Below are 16778 nucleotides of genomic sequence, written 5' to 3' on the forward strand. Positions count from 1 at the left end.
TAGCAGACTGTTTCCAACCCTTGTCTTTAAATATTTACCCCACAGTTGCCATTGTGTTGATTTTATGCCCAGAATTTCTCTCCCTGTTTGTACTTGGATGGTTTGTATGATGTATTGATCTTGCCTGTTTTCAAGATGAAACATTTTTAATTTCACCATGGAAACTGATGTCATTTAGTGAGAGGTCACATAAACTTACATACTTTTGTAATCTCTAAGGTCACCTAGTGGTCATTTATCATGGACCAGTGTAATGCTAAACATATTATGAATACATTATTAATAACTAATGTATTAATTCATGTATACTTATTAATGATGAATAATTGGTGAATTGCTAGAAAATGATTGGGGCATTGAGACAGTATAAACACATGTGTAATATAATTTAAAGAAAAAGTGCAGTATGTATATATATTAATAAAAATAGAATTATTATACATGCTTTTACACTTAAAAATATAATGAACTCTTTCTTTTTTAATGTCAGCATAGTATTCATCAAATAAGTGAATGATTTATTTAGCTAATCATATATGGTTCAATGTTTATATTGTTTCTAATTTTTTATAATTATCAGTACTATTTGGAAAAACTATATAGAAATCTAAATAAATAAGGCTATTTCTTTGAAACTGCTAAAAGTAGAATGCCTGAATGAAAAGTAATCGAGAGTTCTATAGCTTTGTTTTCTACTGCCAAAGTACTGATGGCCCAGAGACATATGAAAGGATGCTCAGCATCACTAGCCATTAAGAGATGCAAATTAAAGCCACAATGAGATACCACTTCACACCAGTCAGAATGGCCATCATAAACAAATTCATAAACAACAGGTGTTGGTGAGGTTGTGGAGAAAAGGGAACCCTAGTACACTGTTGGTGGGAATGCAGAATCGTGCAGCCACTGTGGAAAACAGTATGGAGTTTACTCAAAAAACTAAAAATGGAACTGCCTTTTGACCCAGCAATTCCACTGCTGAAATTAAATCCTAAGAACCTTGAAACACCAATTCAAGAGAACCTATGCACCTCAATGTTCATAGCTGCACAGTTTGCAATAGCCAAGTGTTATAAACGGCCTAAATGCCCATCAGTAAATGAGTGGATCAAAAAACTATTGTACATTTACACAATGGAATATGCAGCAGAAAGAAAGAAGAAAGTCCTACCATTCATGACAGCATGGATATAATTGGAGAGTATTATGCTAAATGAAATAAGCCAGGCAGTGAAAGACAAATACCACACGATCTCACCTATAAGTGGAACATAGTCAACAAAACAAGCAAGCAAAATAGAACCAGAGACATGGTAATAAAAAACAAACTGACAGTGACCAAAGGGGAAGGAAGAGGAAGATAACAGTGGAAAGAAGGGGAAGAGTCAAGTGAAGGAACATGTATAAAGAACCCAAGGACAAAGACACATGACCGGGGAGGGACTGGATGTAAGGGTTAGGGGGTGGGTAGGGCAGAGGAGAGTAATGGGGGGAAAATGGGGACAACTGTAATTGAACAATAATAAAAAAATGTAAAGCACTTTGTGATCATAAAATGGTCATAGAAATTTTGAATAGTTTAAAAAAAATGTACCCATCATTGTAATATACCCTTAGCTTTGTTCTCTCAACATACTAAGTGTTAATGTGATTTTATATCTGCAATTTAATAACTAAGATGTATGTTATTTCCATCACCAGTGAACTGTTTTCAGATGTTTACTGGTATTTGAATACCTCCATTTTCATTTTCCTATTTATGTCTTTTCTCCATTTTGAACTTCTTTTTTTTTTTCTTTACTGATTCATGAAAGTGCCTTATAATAATGAGATAAATCCTTGCGTCAGTGCACATATCCTTTAGTATCTGATAGTTGAATATTGAATTTTTCTTCCTGGGCATTTCATATGTTCAGCATTAAGTAATTTACATTTCTTGTTGTTCTTGTTTTAAATAGAGTATTTTCTCCCATTATGTTTTTATTCAGAATATGTATTTCATATATTATTACTGTTACCAGTGCCTTTCCTAAACTCTCATATTCATTTTAGTAGTTTCATCCAACTGATTCTCGTTAATATTACAAGTAAACAATACTATAAATAATAGTAAACTTGCCTCTTTAAGACAAACACTAAAAGGAAAAGAAATCAACAGACAAGCGGGAAGGAGGAAGCGGGGGCGGGGAAAAGGAAGGGAAGGGGAAAGTCAAGGAACATATAGCAAGGACTCATGGACAAAACCAAAGGGGAAGAAATGAGGGAGGGGGCAAGGGAAAGTGGTGGTGGGTAGGCAGAGACAAATGTATTTGAAAAAATAAATTAAAAAAAGACATTTTCTGTTTTCTCTTTATCTTATTTAATTGACTAATATTCCAAGAAAAACTATTAAATTTTAGTAGTGATAATGGGCATTCTTTTATTTTTTCTATCTTTAAGTGGGCTGAAATTTAAATCTGTTTTAATACTTAACTTTTTTGGCGAAATTTTAGTCATGTGGAAATTTCAATTATGTAGCCTAGAGCATATTTTTTTCAATAACAAAAATAAATGAGGTCTCCCACTTAAGTAATTTTTTAGAGAAATTATTTAACTGAGCTATCCCTGCATTTGAAATGCTAAATAAAATGTGAAAAAAAAACATTTTGTAAAAGAGTCTCAAGCGTTTGGTATGACAAAATTTATTTCTATTTATGATCTTTTTTAAAATTAGTAAATATGGGTTGGATTTAATAACATGTTTTCCATTCCTTTCATTTTATTTTATTTTTTGTTCTATTGGTTGCTGAATTTATTACAATGACTGCCAAATGTCATACTACATTCCTGACTTGTTTGTAACTATCCAACTTGTCCTGGGAGTGAGGTCCAAGTAGGAAGGCATGTTCCTAGTGGTCTCTGTGGGCAGGGCTCTGAGGATCTAGTGCACTTTCCCTGGGCACCAGCTGTGACAGAAACAGGACAATAAGTTAACAAGGGGCTCTGGATCATGTCACAGCCACCTGTGTGGACACTTGGGGTGGAGTTGAGCCACTATGACAGACACTGGCCACTTTCAGCAGCAGAGGATACGGGCCTTTCTCATCCATCCTTTTCCTTTTACCTGCAACGGGCTCAATCTACTATTCCTTGTGAGAATCTACAGCAAACTTTATACAGGAGCCATGTACTTGAAATAAAAATGCCCAACAGGAAAAAGGCATGTCCATGGAGTTTCAGAGTAACAAAAAAAAATCAACTCCTAAGTCATCTGGGACAATTTTCTCATCCTTTGGGGAAGTAAAAATATTAATTCCCACTTGTAAAAATGCATGCAAGGTGAGCCATGTGGAATGGTCATACTAACTACATCCCAATGCCCAATTTTCAAGGTACTTTATTTTTAAAATGGGTCATAACATAAAGCTTCTGGCCTGTTCTGCCAATGTACAAGCTACAAATGCTTTCTCAGCAGCTGAGGTGAACTCTTTTAGTAGCATTTGAAAATTGAGTAAAAATCCATATAAAACAAATATTCAAATAGTTTCCATAAGAACACAAATGTGACTCCTGTCTTCTAGCCTTTCATATTGTTCCATCTGTGCCAGCACCACTTACAAAGACATTTCCAAACTAGCAATAAATAAGTTAAGTGGCCCCCCCCTCAAAGCCCTTAATTCAAGCTACACTCGCAGTAGCAACTACAAGAATGGCATCTACACATCAGTATGAGCTGAAGGACAGACTGCCAGGTGGCATTTCATTCCACTCTCCCAGGCACTAGACACAGGCAAAATGCTGATGTCTTGCTCCTCCACTTTGGGTGGAATGCCATGGTTCTGGACTTGCTGGATCAGTTGCTATGTTGGCCCTGACATCACATAGTAGATAGTTGGCCTTTGGAATACATTGAAAGTAGAAAAAGCAGTAACTGTGTAAGCACCCATGTTTTCAAAGAGCATCCAGTCCCCTACAGGCACCTTGGGCAAGCCATGGTGTTCTACAATGCAATCAAGGTCATCACATGTTGGTCTTCATATGCTGGATGTATAATACTCATCTGGTTTGTTCCCCTTTTGCAAAAAGGGTTTCACATGTGCATAATCACAGAGAATGTAGTTAAATGATCCATATACTCCATCATTCACATAAGACATGAAGGTTTTTTTCACTGGACTCATCTTCATCGTCAGAGACTGTTCCTTTAATGTGATTTTTTTGGCAATGATTTTAACTGCAAGTGTGAAAGTTGATGCAACATAGTATCTGCATGACTTAGCCCTGAGTGTCACTCCTGAGTGTGACTGAAAATACTTGTCAAGAGTTGCATTGATTACAGTGGTGATTTCTTCAAATTTCAACTTTACATACTCAGATCCAGGAAAGCTGTCAAGATGGTCTGCAGGAAGGTCTCAGGGTCAGCACAGCCACTTCCTACGTGGGAGCTAACACTGATAACATCAATATTTAGCTCTTTTGCTCATTCCAAAGAAGCCTGCCAATTTTGAATGTGGCACCAAATTTCACACTATATAATATACTGCTTTGGAATCATCAGCGGCAATCTGCAAAACCAACTTTGCCTTTGGATGAGCCTTGGCTACTTTCAACGACTTGACTTGTTTATTGAAATTCATCATCTGGAATCCATTATTGGCAACATATTTAATCTGAGACACTTGTTTAGGAGAATTTGCATAGATAATCCTCTCTGGAGGCACTTCAAGAACTGCACCAATTGTATATCAGAGTTGTTGGCAGAGTCAAATCCTGCCCTGATGGCAGCAAGAGTCTTCACTATGGTTCTGCTGTCCTTGCGTTTGACTGCATAAAAGGGGGTGACCCGAGGAAGTGATTTTAACCATTTCAGATGCTTTTTTAGAAAGTGTCCCAGGTCCCCAACATGAAAGACATCCTTATCTTTGGAAGAAGAAGCTTCACTAATTTTTTGGTCCAGAATGTCCTTGGCAGTAAAGCCTTCATCAAAGAAATGGCAGTCAAACTCTTCACTGCTGAAGTTCTTCATAGTTTTTGGATATTCTTCTGAAACTCAACAAAAAGGAAAACTAAGATGGGATTTAAAGAAATTATCATCAGCTTTTCACAAAGGCAGTTCTACAGAAATTCCAAGTCCTATGGAAGATGAATATTCTCTTACGTAGCAGTCGAAATTTCCTCAGAGCACAAGGGAGCTTCGGGCAGACCCAATAGAGATACCAGAACTACCCAACGCACAGAACCACTGGATGCCCCTGTCAGCTGCCCACTGGCATGCCCCCCAGCAGCTATCTGTGGACTCCAAAGGACTGGACTTTAAATTGGAGCAGGAACTCTAGAAACTGGCTTCTCTCTTGTTCTCACTGAGGAGATGAGCTTTGAGACAGGATTCTACCATTCTCCCAGACTCCACAGCACCTGAATAAAACATCTTTCCTTTTACACCATCATCTGCCTCACGAGTTTGGCTTTTGTAGAGACAGGTAGGTGAATCATTGTTTTTGCTAAGTAACAGGAACATTAATATTTTCAAGTGTAAGAAAGGCAGCCAAATGAAACCACTGATCAACAGATTTGGGTTCAAAGAACCAGTTTTCAGTTCTTCCATTTACAGTGTAAATTTGTGAATGATATGACTACCATACAATATAAATTGAGGTACTAAAGCAAGTCCCTATTTGTATCATTCATGTCATGTTTTTCTCAATATTTTACTTGAGAAGTACAAGAAAATCTTTGAGCATCCAAATGGTAAAGAGTATTTTTTTTTGAAAGTGTCTCTTCAATTTTAACTGCCATTCATTTTCAAGTTAGATATGGAAAATTTGTTTCTGGTTATGATTTTCCTCTTTAAATTACAGCAATCAACATTTTGGCAGAGAATTCGAATGATGATTTTCAGTTTGTGTGCATTTTTTTAAGGCATTACTTGCTTGTTTTTCTTTCTTCCTCCTTCCCAAACTTCTCCTTTTCTTCTTTTTCTTCTTCTTTTCTTTCATATGCCTCCCTTGCTCCAGATTTAAGGAAATGAAGGGGCATAGTCTTAAAGTAGCTGAGTGCAATAATTATATTAATTATATTTTCCTATTATTTCCATATGATTCAAAACCTTGATAATTTGATTGCCAGTGTGATGATGTACAGTGGCCTGGGATGATGAGAGAAGAGGGGGAGGGGAGAGAGGAAGAGAAAGGAAGAGGAAAAGAAGGAGGAGGTGGAAGAAGAGGGGGAGAAGAAGAAGGGTGAGAGAGAAAGAGAATGAGAATTTTCTTGAAAGTTGTAAGACTGTATATCATAGTAGGAAGTGAAGTGCACTGGGAGGCCTGAATTCTCAGTTCAGCCCTATTGTAAGCTCACTATTATAATCTAGGTAAGTCACTTCACCTGTCGGGAGCTCAGTTTCCTCATCTATAAAAAAGTGAGGGACTTTATCTGTAAGGTCACTAGAATGTAAATTTCATGAGAACAAAAAGTTTTTCTCTGTTGTCCACTCATGTACCTACAACAGTATCTGGCACAGCATAGGTGCTCAATAAATATTTATTGAATGAATAAGGTATATTCCAACCCTACTGATCAATAATAATTTAATAATTGTTTAAGAAAGGACATATAAAAGGAACAGCATGGTAACATTTAATTTAAACTGGGAGTGATATATTGTGTTTGCCTACTTTCTCCTGATGCACAGCCTCTAACATCTCCAAAGATAATATTACAGTGGTGCCCTGAGAGGTGCCTAAGTTTTAATATCTCTTCCTCTTATGCTCCTACAGAAGAAACACTTAGGAAACCTTGTTTCTAATCCTGGGTTTCTCACTAGCTGCATGAATTTGGTCAAGTGTTTTACCTTTGGGGGAATTTTTTTCTCACATGAAAAATGTCAGTATTAGATTTCTCTGATCATAAATTTATTCATACATTCATTCATTCAACAAGCATTTATGAAATGACAGCATTTATAAAAGGTTGAATTGAATAAAACAACTGATTAATCAAATCATTAAATTTCTAAAATTCTGCGATTGTACAAGTGTTTTTATAGGTACAGACATAAGAATGAATTACTAAATTATTTCCTGATTTTGGCTTTATAATATTCAATTATATTTTATTCCTGAAGTGAAAAGAAGTTATTATATTTATATTAGCTGCTTAGATTCTTACCTTTATTTATTTATATTTTAATCAAGGAAGTGGAGATTAATTAAGCTATTTCAGCTTTCTTCATCAACAACGACTAAGTCTTGATTCTAGTGCACATTATCTTTTTCTATTGGATTTATCAGATGGTGGTTTTTAAATATCTGACTATAATTACCCCCAATAATATGTATAAGCACACTGCTGTGAGCAGAGCTTTTAATACCACAGTGTATTTCTTACAAGTTTTTTTCTCACCTCAGGATAAAAAAGAAAAGTTGGCATTTTCTAAGATGTTCTCTCTTGACTCTGTGTGATATAAAAGGGTTATAATTTTCCATACTTTCATGGTGTTCAAATGGAGAAAATATTACCTGATTTCTTGCACATACATGTGGCTTCTATACGTGTATTTTATGACAATGGGAGTGATGGGCATGATCCATTTATGACCCACAGACCTTTTCTTTATATCTGAATAACTTTACCTTTATGTTTCTAGTTGTGAAGAATGCACTATGTTCTTATTCTCTTTTTTGGCCTCACTGATTCATTAACTTGTAAATTCAAACTGAGCCACTATGTCTCAGAATGTCACATCACAGCATGGTCTTTCTGCACTTGTAACTGCTGATTCTTCTTTTAGCTACAACATCTTATTGCTTGGATATCAAGGGGTCCTTGGTCATTGTGCTACTATTGGGTTGGGCCAGACATTCAGGAAATGGTTTAGTAATGAGACTGAAATCCTTTTGCTTAAAATTGTCCATGCATTTGACTTCTGACTTGATTTTGTTTAAAGAAAATGTGATTTATATTTAGGAAAAGAATACATATATTACTTTGGGTATTTGACTAATAGATGTACTTGGGAATCCTAAGGATGGGCACAATATTTTGGAGAACCTCATGATCATGGTTGAAAATGATCAAGATTCATAAAGGAAGCACCTTGGCTCTTTCTATGAACAATATAAATATTTTATTATTATTGGGAAACACCCTATCTGGTTTTAGGAACTATAATCCCACTGACAGGTGGGAGGGCCCCAAGGCTGGAAATAATCAAGGAGGCCTTGGTAAAACAGGACCTTGAGAAGACATAACCTATACCCCCTGGCAGGAGCTATGCCCCTGCCTCCTTCCTTGGCCCTGTGATGGCCACTTGTTGATGATGGGTAAGACCCCTTGATGGAAGGGGCAACCTAAGACAGACATTGACCAGTATAGGAAACAGACAAGAAATTGTGGGACACAGAGAAAGGGCAAAAAGGCCCGCACCCCTCGGCTCATCTTGGACATGGCCAAAGTCCTCATTCTATCTGAAAGAAGTCTCCTTGTCTCTTGATGGCTCCCTCAATCTGCCTGGCTCAGGCTCAAAACAATACCACAGAAAGTCCTAAACCACCTCTGGTGGTTCCCAGAGAAATCAGGCCTAAAAGTAAATTCTTTGAAGTTTGCTTTGTTTTTCCCTCAGAAGCTATAGTCAGCTCATGCTGGGAAGGCAATTTACATTATTCACAGACCCTTGGGTACTCTTGTGTTTCCTATGCCCTCATGTTTAGTTGTCTCTTCTGTTTACTCATCTCCTCTTGGACCCATGTAAAATGGTGTGTTCCTGCCATTTGTTTTCTTCCCAGTATCACCTATTTTCTGTAAATATTAACATACTGATGTAATGAGATAACCTGTGCATTCCTGTTACCTAGCCCCACTGATAATTTTTTCAATAAAAGCCTTTGAACAAAGGGGCTCTGGACCTTTCCCACTAGGTGAATGTGTCATGTACCCTATCCTAGCAAACAGGGAAGTGTTTGTGATGACGAGTGTTTATTCACCCCATCCGTGACACCCTCAGGATGGGCTCTGAGGGATTCAGAGTCCCCGCTCCCATCTCAGCTGGCCCTGGAGGGTAACCCTCAGATTCCCAAGCAAAGCACTCCCCGCAATGAACTTCATCCCCCTGTGGCAGTTGTTGCCAGGACCGGGGATGAGCAGCAACCTGTGGTGGCACTCCCTCACGCGCCACGCGACATATTATCAATTTGGGATATAGAACTGTTATAGTAGTGTAGTAGTAGTGTAGTAGATGAATGAATTAATTTAACTGGGGTACAAATTTGACAAACAAATTAATATAAAAGAAGATAAAGCTTATATGTAATTAAGTATAAATCGAGACTGAAAAATTTAAGTGATAAAAGATAAGTGTATGTAAGTGCTCAAGAAGTTCACAAGATGAAGAAATGATTTCCACTTAAGGAAACAGAGGAAGCATACAGGAAATGGCACTTAAGTTTGATTTTGGACTTTGAGTGGGTGTTGAAGTACAATCCAGATGGGGAGTGGTGTAAACCAAGGTATAAAAATTAGGAAGTTCAGGGTATACACTGGAAACAATGACTAAAAGTAAGATAAGGTAGCCCTACTACTAAATTATTGAGTGCTTGAAAATAAGTCTTACTGCTTTTCAACCAGTTTTGTCATTTCTTCATTTTTAAAATATACCAGAACCTGAGCATTGGAAATGGTGTAAATATTTTTCAACCTCTGAAATGCCAGACCTGAACTCCAATTTCCCTTCACTCATAGAAAGAGCAATTTCCTCTCTTCAACTTTGATTTTTTTTCCACCTGTCATCTTCTTCCTATTTCTTTCTGTTTTCTCTGAAATGATGACTTTATTCTATTAGCTAAGCCAATTCCTCTGTTTCATTGTTTCTAATGGCTCATCTTTAGTACTTCATGCACATAAACCTCTCCCAATGTAAAAAATAAAACAAATACCTATGTGTATGGCTTTTACTCTCTTTTTAATTTAAAAAGTAAATTTACCAAGAGTATTCTTTACTTGCTGTTTCCATTTACTTACCTTATATTTACTTTTCAACTCCCTGCAACCTGACTCTCATAATCATGACTCCATTGAAACTGCAAGACCAATGGATATAAGGTGGAAATATTGTATGCAATTTTCAGAAAGCACTCTTATAAGATGAGGGTATTCTTTCTCTCTTTTCTTCTTCCTGTTTGATGGGATGAAGGTATGATGGCTGGAGCTGAAGCAGTTATCTTGGATCATGAAGTAAAGTCTATGGCTTGAGAATGATGAAACAACTCATGGAAAGGGCCTATATTCCTCATGACTTTGAGAATCCACTCTAACTGCCCTGAATTGTCTACCTTTGAATATAGAAATAAACTTTCTAATATTTAAGCTACTCTTTGGTTTTTTTGTCACTTTTAGCCAAATCTATACCTAACTAACATTATGGATAATGTTAACCATTTTTATGGCTTACAATATTACTTATGTATCAATGATTCCAAAATTTAGATCTCTGTCTTTCTCTTGAACTTCAGGAGATTCAGGATTTTTGGCTGAATTTATCCACATATATGCCCAAGCAAATCTCATGTTCAGTTTGTTTAAAGATGAAATGATTTTTCTAACTAATTCCCTCCCTATATTTCTAACCTTAGTGAATATGACCCAGAGTAGACACCAGACAGGAATTATAAACTTTACCACCATTTGAACTTTATCTGTCCCCTCTTCTTAATCTTCACTATTACAACCTTAGTTTCAACCCTAATCATCACTCTCTTGTACTACTTAAATAATCTTCTAACTTATCTGTCTGCTTCAAATCTTGCCACATCTCTAATTCATTTGTTTATCTGTCACCACAGTTAAATTCTGAAATAGAACCCTGTTTATTTCTCCCACCCAAGTACTAAACAGGCCCGACCCTGCTTAGCTTCCGAGATCAGACAAGATCATGTGCATTCAGGGTGGCCTGGCTATAGACAATGAACCCTATTTATTTCTGAAAGAAATACTATCTTACTTAAAATGGTTCAATGGCTCTACATTACCAACTGGATGGAAGAGAATCTTCTTAGTATGGCTTCAAGGCCTTCCATGATCTGTATCCTGCCTACTTCTCCAGCTTAATCACTACTGAAATGCGCTTCTGTTGTACATTATTCTTTCAACATTTTTTCTCTGCCTTTAAACTTTTCCTGACCTTCAGTTCTAATGTTAATTTGAACATTAATTTAATAAGAATATACACACTCAGTTCTACTTGTAGGTCCTTTATGAAGACCTTTCTCCCCAACCTCAGGGGGAATTGACCCTCCCTTCAGGAATGCCTCACTTCACTATCAGACTTCAATACTGATAGCCACAGCACTTGAAGATAATTGAGAATAGAGAGTAGGTTATATTCATCTTGGCATCCTCAATCCTTACCAAGGTGCCATACAAATGAGAACTGGATGAAAATATTCTAGAGTGTCATTAGACTCTCTGCACAAATAAAATATCCTCTTACTGGATGATTAGTGGACAATTTCATTAGCATATACATAGGTGTAGGTTGAGAGAAAGCACTAAGAACCATGAGGTTCGCAAGATTAAAAACAGGTGCAGAAATGGGTGCTGAGTGCAGAGCGGCCAGCACAGATAGTAGATCACTGGTTAAAGGGGACACAGAGCTGCCTAGAGACATTGGGGAGAGATTGGACACAGAGGCATTGGGGATAGAACTGAGGGAGTAGCTGGGGGGATATAGTTGCTGACTCCTCCCTCACTCTTCAGCTTCTATCTTGCGAAGGCAGACCACTCCCCTGAGTGGCAGCAGCCTGTAAGGACAAAATAGGCACACCCTCAGGAGGCACTGCTCTACCCTGTTGTGCCTAATACTGATGTCTGAGGGAAGAGTGACTAGATTAACAATTGCTGGAGGCAGACACAGACAGTAGATTCCTGGAAGTCTCAAACAGACTGCCTAAGGCCAGACACGGTCACATCTGACATCATCAGAGGCAGATGCAGAAAGAAAAGAAAAAAACCCCTCCTACTACCATAGAAGATCACTCCACGAAGTCAGGAAATTGAGGCAGATCAAGTTAAGAAGCAGAAGCAAAAAAGAAGAGTTTCAAAAATAATGGGAAGGGAAAGAAACACCCACTAAAAGAGGGGAAAGAAGGAATCTCCAAAGAGAGAACTAAATGAAATAGAGGCAAATAAATGATCAGATATTGAATTCAAAACAAGAGTTCTAAGGAAGCTGAATGAGCTGAGTGAGCTCAGAGAGAATTATGAGAAACTACAGGAAAATGATGAGGAACTTATTACAAACTATATCAACATGAAAAAAGAACATAGAAACTATCAATAAGGCATAAGAGGAAATGAAGAATACAATTTCTGAATTGCGGAACACAGTAGAAGGAATCAAAGCAGGCTTAATGAAGGATAGGATTGAATCAGCAAGCTGGAAGACAAAGTAAAAAAAAGCTCCCAGAAAGAGCAAGACAATTAAAAAAAATTCAGAAAGAATAAAGAGGCATTTAGGGAAATGCAGGGCAACATGAAATGAAATAATATCCTTTATAAAAGTGATAACAGAAGGAGAAGAAGACAAACAAGGGATAGAGGACCTGTTTGAAAAAGTAAAGATGAAAAACTTCCCTAACTGGAGGAGAGAAAAAGTCTCATAAGTCCTGGAAGCACAGAGAGTCCCATTCAAGAGAAACCCAGCGAGTCCCACTCCAAGATACATCATCATTAAAATGACAAATATCAAAGACAAAAAAAATCCTAAAGGCAGCAAGGGAGAAACAAGTAGTAACATTCAAGGCAGCCCCAATACGGCTGACAGCTCACTTCTCAACAGAAACACTACAAGCCAAAAGGGAATGGCAAGAAATATTCCAAAGTAATAAAAAGCAAAGGCCTACAGCCAAGACTACTGTATCCAGCAATGCTCTCAATTAAAGTGGAAGGTGAAATAAGGAGTTTCCCAGATAAAAGAAGGCTAAAAGAATACATCTCTAATGAACCAGCACTACAAGGTATGCTAAAGGGACTGGTTTAAGAACATGAAGAAAAAGAGTGAGAAAGAGAAGAACACAGGTACAAAGGGAAAAAAATGAATAAGTACCTATTGATAATAACTTTAAATGTAAATGGACTAAATACCCCAATCAAAAGACACAGGAGAGCTGAATGGAGAAGAAAACATGGCCCACACATATGCAGCCTACAACAGACCCACTTCAGAACACAGGACCTACACAGACTGAAAGTAAAGGGATGGAAAAACATATCCTAGCAAAGGGACAGGAAAAAAAAGCAGGGGTAGCAATACTTATATCAGACAGAATAAGTTTCAAAACAAAGGCCATAAAAAGAGACCCAGAGGGACACTTTATAATACTCAAAGAAAGAATCTATCAAGAAGACAAAAACTTTGAAAACATGTGTGCACCCAACGTAGGAGTTCCCAAATATATAAGGAAAATCTTGGAGGGCTTCAAGAAAGATATATACAACAATGCACTGATAGTAGGGGATTTTAACACCCCCCTGTCAAAAATGGACAGATATTCCAAACAAAACATCAACAAGAATATGGTGGAACTAAATGATGCATTAAACTAAATGGACTTAACTGACATATATACAACCATTCATACCAAGGAAACAAAACACACATTCTTTTTAAATTCACGTGGAACATTTTCAAAGATAGACCACATGATAGGGCACAAAACAAACCTCAACAAAATGTGGAAAATTGAAATCATAACAAGCATTTTCTCAGACCACCAAAGTCTTGAAACTGGAAACCAACCTCAAGAAAAGACCTCAAAAACTTTTAAATTCATGGAGACTGAATAGCACAATATTAATCAATAAATGGATCAATAATGAGATAAGAGAAGAAATCAGAAAGTTTCTGGAAACAAATGAAAATGAACACACAACAGTCAAAAATCTATGGGAAACAACAAAGGCAGTCCTGAGAGGTAAGTTCATAGCAACACATGCCTGCCTAAAATAAGATAGAAACATTTCAAACAAATGACCTAACCCTACAACTTCAGAAACTAGAGAAACAAAAACAGACAAATCCCAGAGCAAATAGAAAAGAGGAAATAATCAAGATCAGAGCAGAACTGAATAATGTAGAGACTAAAAGAACAATTCAAAGGATCAACCAATCCAGGAGCTAGTTCTTTGAAAAGATAAACAAAATTGGCAAGCCTTTAAGCAGACTCATCAAGAAAAAAAAGGGAAGTACCCAAATAAATAATATCAGAAATGAAAGAGGAGAATAACAACTGATACCACAAAAAGACAGAAGAATGTAAGAAATTATTATGAGCTATTACAGTCCAAGAAATTGGAAAACCTTGAAGAAATGGACAAATTTCTAGAAAAGTATAATCTTCCAGCACTGAATGAAGAAGAAGCAGAAAGCCTGAACAGACCAATAACAGCTGGGAAAATTGAAGCAGTAATTAAAAAAAAAAAAAAAAAAAAAAAAAGACAACTCCCAGAACTCAAAAGCCCTGGACGGATGGTTTCACAGGAGAATTTTACAAAACATTTAAGGAAGAACTAACCCCTGTCCTTCTCAGATTATTCCAAAAAATCAAAGAAGAGAGAACACTTCCAAACTCTTGTTATGAGGCCAGCATCATCCTAATCCCAAAACCAGATAAAGACACAATGAAAGAAAACTACAAGCCAATATCACTTGTGGACATAAGCACTCAACAGTATATTGGCAAGAATCCTCAACAATATATTGGCAAAGCTCATCCAGCAATATATTGAAAAGTTCATCCACCATGATCAAGTGGGATTCATGCCAGGGATGCTAGAATGGTTCAATATACGCAAATCACATAAACAAAAGGAAAGACAAAAGCCATATGATTAGCTCAATAGATGCAGAAAAAGAATTTGATAAGGTACAATTCCCATTTATGATCAAAACACTTAGAAAAATGGGAATAAAGTGGGCATAATTCAACATAATTAGTGCCATATATGAAAATCTTACAAGCAACATCACACTCATTGGGAAAAAACTAAAAGATTTCCCATTAAGACCGGGAACAAGACAAGGATGTCTGTTTTCACCACTTCTATTCAACATAGTATAGGAAGTTCTAGCCAGAGCGGTCAGACAAGAAATAGAAATAAAGAGAATCCAAATTAGAAATGAGGAAATAAAGCCATCATTGTTTGCAGATGACATGATAGTCTACATAGAAAACGCTATAGACCCCACCAAGAAACTCCCCAACCTAATAAGTGAATTTGGCAAAACAGAAGGATTCAAAGTAAAAATTCAGAAATCCAAGGCATTTTTGTACACCAACAATGAAATAGCAGAAGCAGAAATCAGGAAAATAATCCCATTTGTCTTAGCAACAAGAAAAATACAGTACCTAGGAATAAATTTAACCAAGGAGGAAAAATACCTGTATGCAGAAAACTATACAACACTGAAGAAAGAAATTAAGGAAGAAACCAATAAATAGAAGCATGCACCGTATTCATGGACTGGAAGAATTAACTTCATCAAAATGTCCATACTACCCAAAGCAATTTGAAGATACACACAATTCTTATTATGATACCAATGACGCATTTCATAGACATAGAACATACATTTCAAAAGTTTATATGGGACCATAGAAGACCCCAAATAGCTGCAGCAATTTTGAGAAAGAAAAACAAAGCAGGAGGGATCACAATACCAGACATCACTTTATTACAAGGCGACTGTAATCAAAAGAGTGTGGTACCAGCACAAGAACAGACACATAGATCAGTGGAACAGAACAGAAAGCCCACAAATAAACCCATGTCTCTATGGTCAATTGATATTTGACAAAGGGTGCAGAAGCATAAATTTGAGGGACAATAGTCTCTCCTACAAATGGTGTTGGGAGAGCTGGACAGCTACATGCAAAAAATTGAAATTTAATCACCCACTGACACCATACACAAAATAAACTCAAGATGGATAAAAGACTTAAATAGAAGACAGAACACCATAAAAGTCCTAGAGGAGAACATAAGCAGGAAAGTTTCAGATATCCCACCCAGCAATATTTTCTCTGACACGTCCCTTTGAGCAAGGGACATAAAGGAAAGAATAAAGAAATTGGACCTCATCAAAATAAGAAGCTTCTGCCTAGCTACATAAAACATCAACAAAGTGAAAAGGGAACCAACCATATGAGAAAATATATTTGTCAATGGTACATCAGATAAGGGTTTGATCTCCAAAACATATAAAGAACTCACATGACTCCACTCCAAGTAGACAAACAATCCAATTTAAAAAATGGGCAAAGGACCTGGACAGACACTTCTCCAAAGAAGAGATACAGAGGGCCCAGAGACATATGAAAGGATGTTAAGCATCACTAGCCACCAGAGAAATGCAAATTAAAACCACAATGAGATACCACTTCACACCGGTCAGAATGGCCATCATAAACAGGTCAACAAACAACGGGATCTAGCAAGGCTGTGGAGAAAAGGGTATCCTAGTACACTATTGGTGGGAATGCAGATTGGTACAGCCACTGTGGAAAAGTTTGGAATATCCTCAAAAAGCTGAAAATGGAACTTCCTTTTGACCCAGCAATTCCACTGCTGGGATTATACCCCAAGAATCTCAAAATGCCAAGTCAAAAAACCTATGCACCCCAATGTTCATAGCAGCACAATTTACAATAGCCAAGTGCTGGAGGCAACCTAAATGCCCATCAGTAAATAATTTAATCAAAAACTATGGTACATTGGTACAATGGAGTACTATACAGGAGAAAGAAAAAAAG

General features: G+C 37.0%; 1 pseudogene; it reads right to left on the minus strand.

The window, feature by feature from the left end:
* Positions 1-3695: 3695 nt before the first annotated feature.
* Positions 3696-5005, minus strand: LOC129082195 (ornithine decarboxylase-like; annotated as a pseudogene).
* Between the last annotated feature and the right edge of the window lie 11773 nt (positions 5006-16778).

This window comes from Pteronotus mesoamericanus, unplaced genomic scaffold (genome assembly GCF_021234165.1).
Source record: "Pteronotus mesoamericanus isolate MK-2021 breed Mesoamerican mustached bat unplaced genomic scaffold, CSHL_Meso_final scaffold_12, whole genome shotgun sequence".
Taxonomy (NCBI): Eukaryota; Metazoa; Chordata; class Mammalia; order Chiroptera; family Mormoopidae; genus Pteronotus; species Pteronotus mesoamericanus.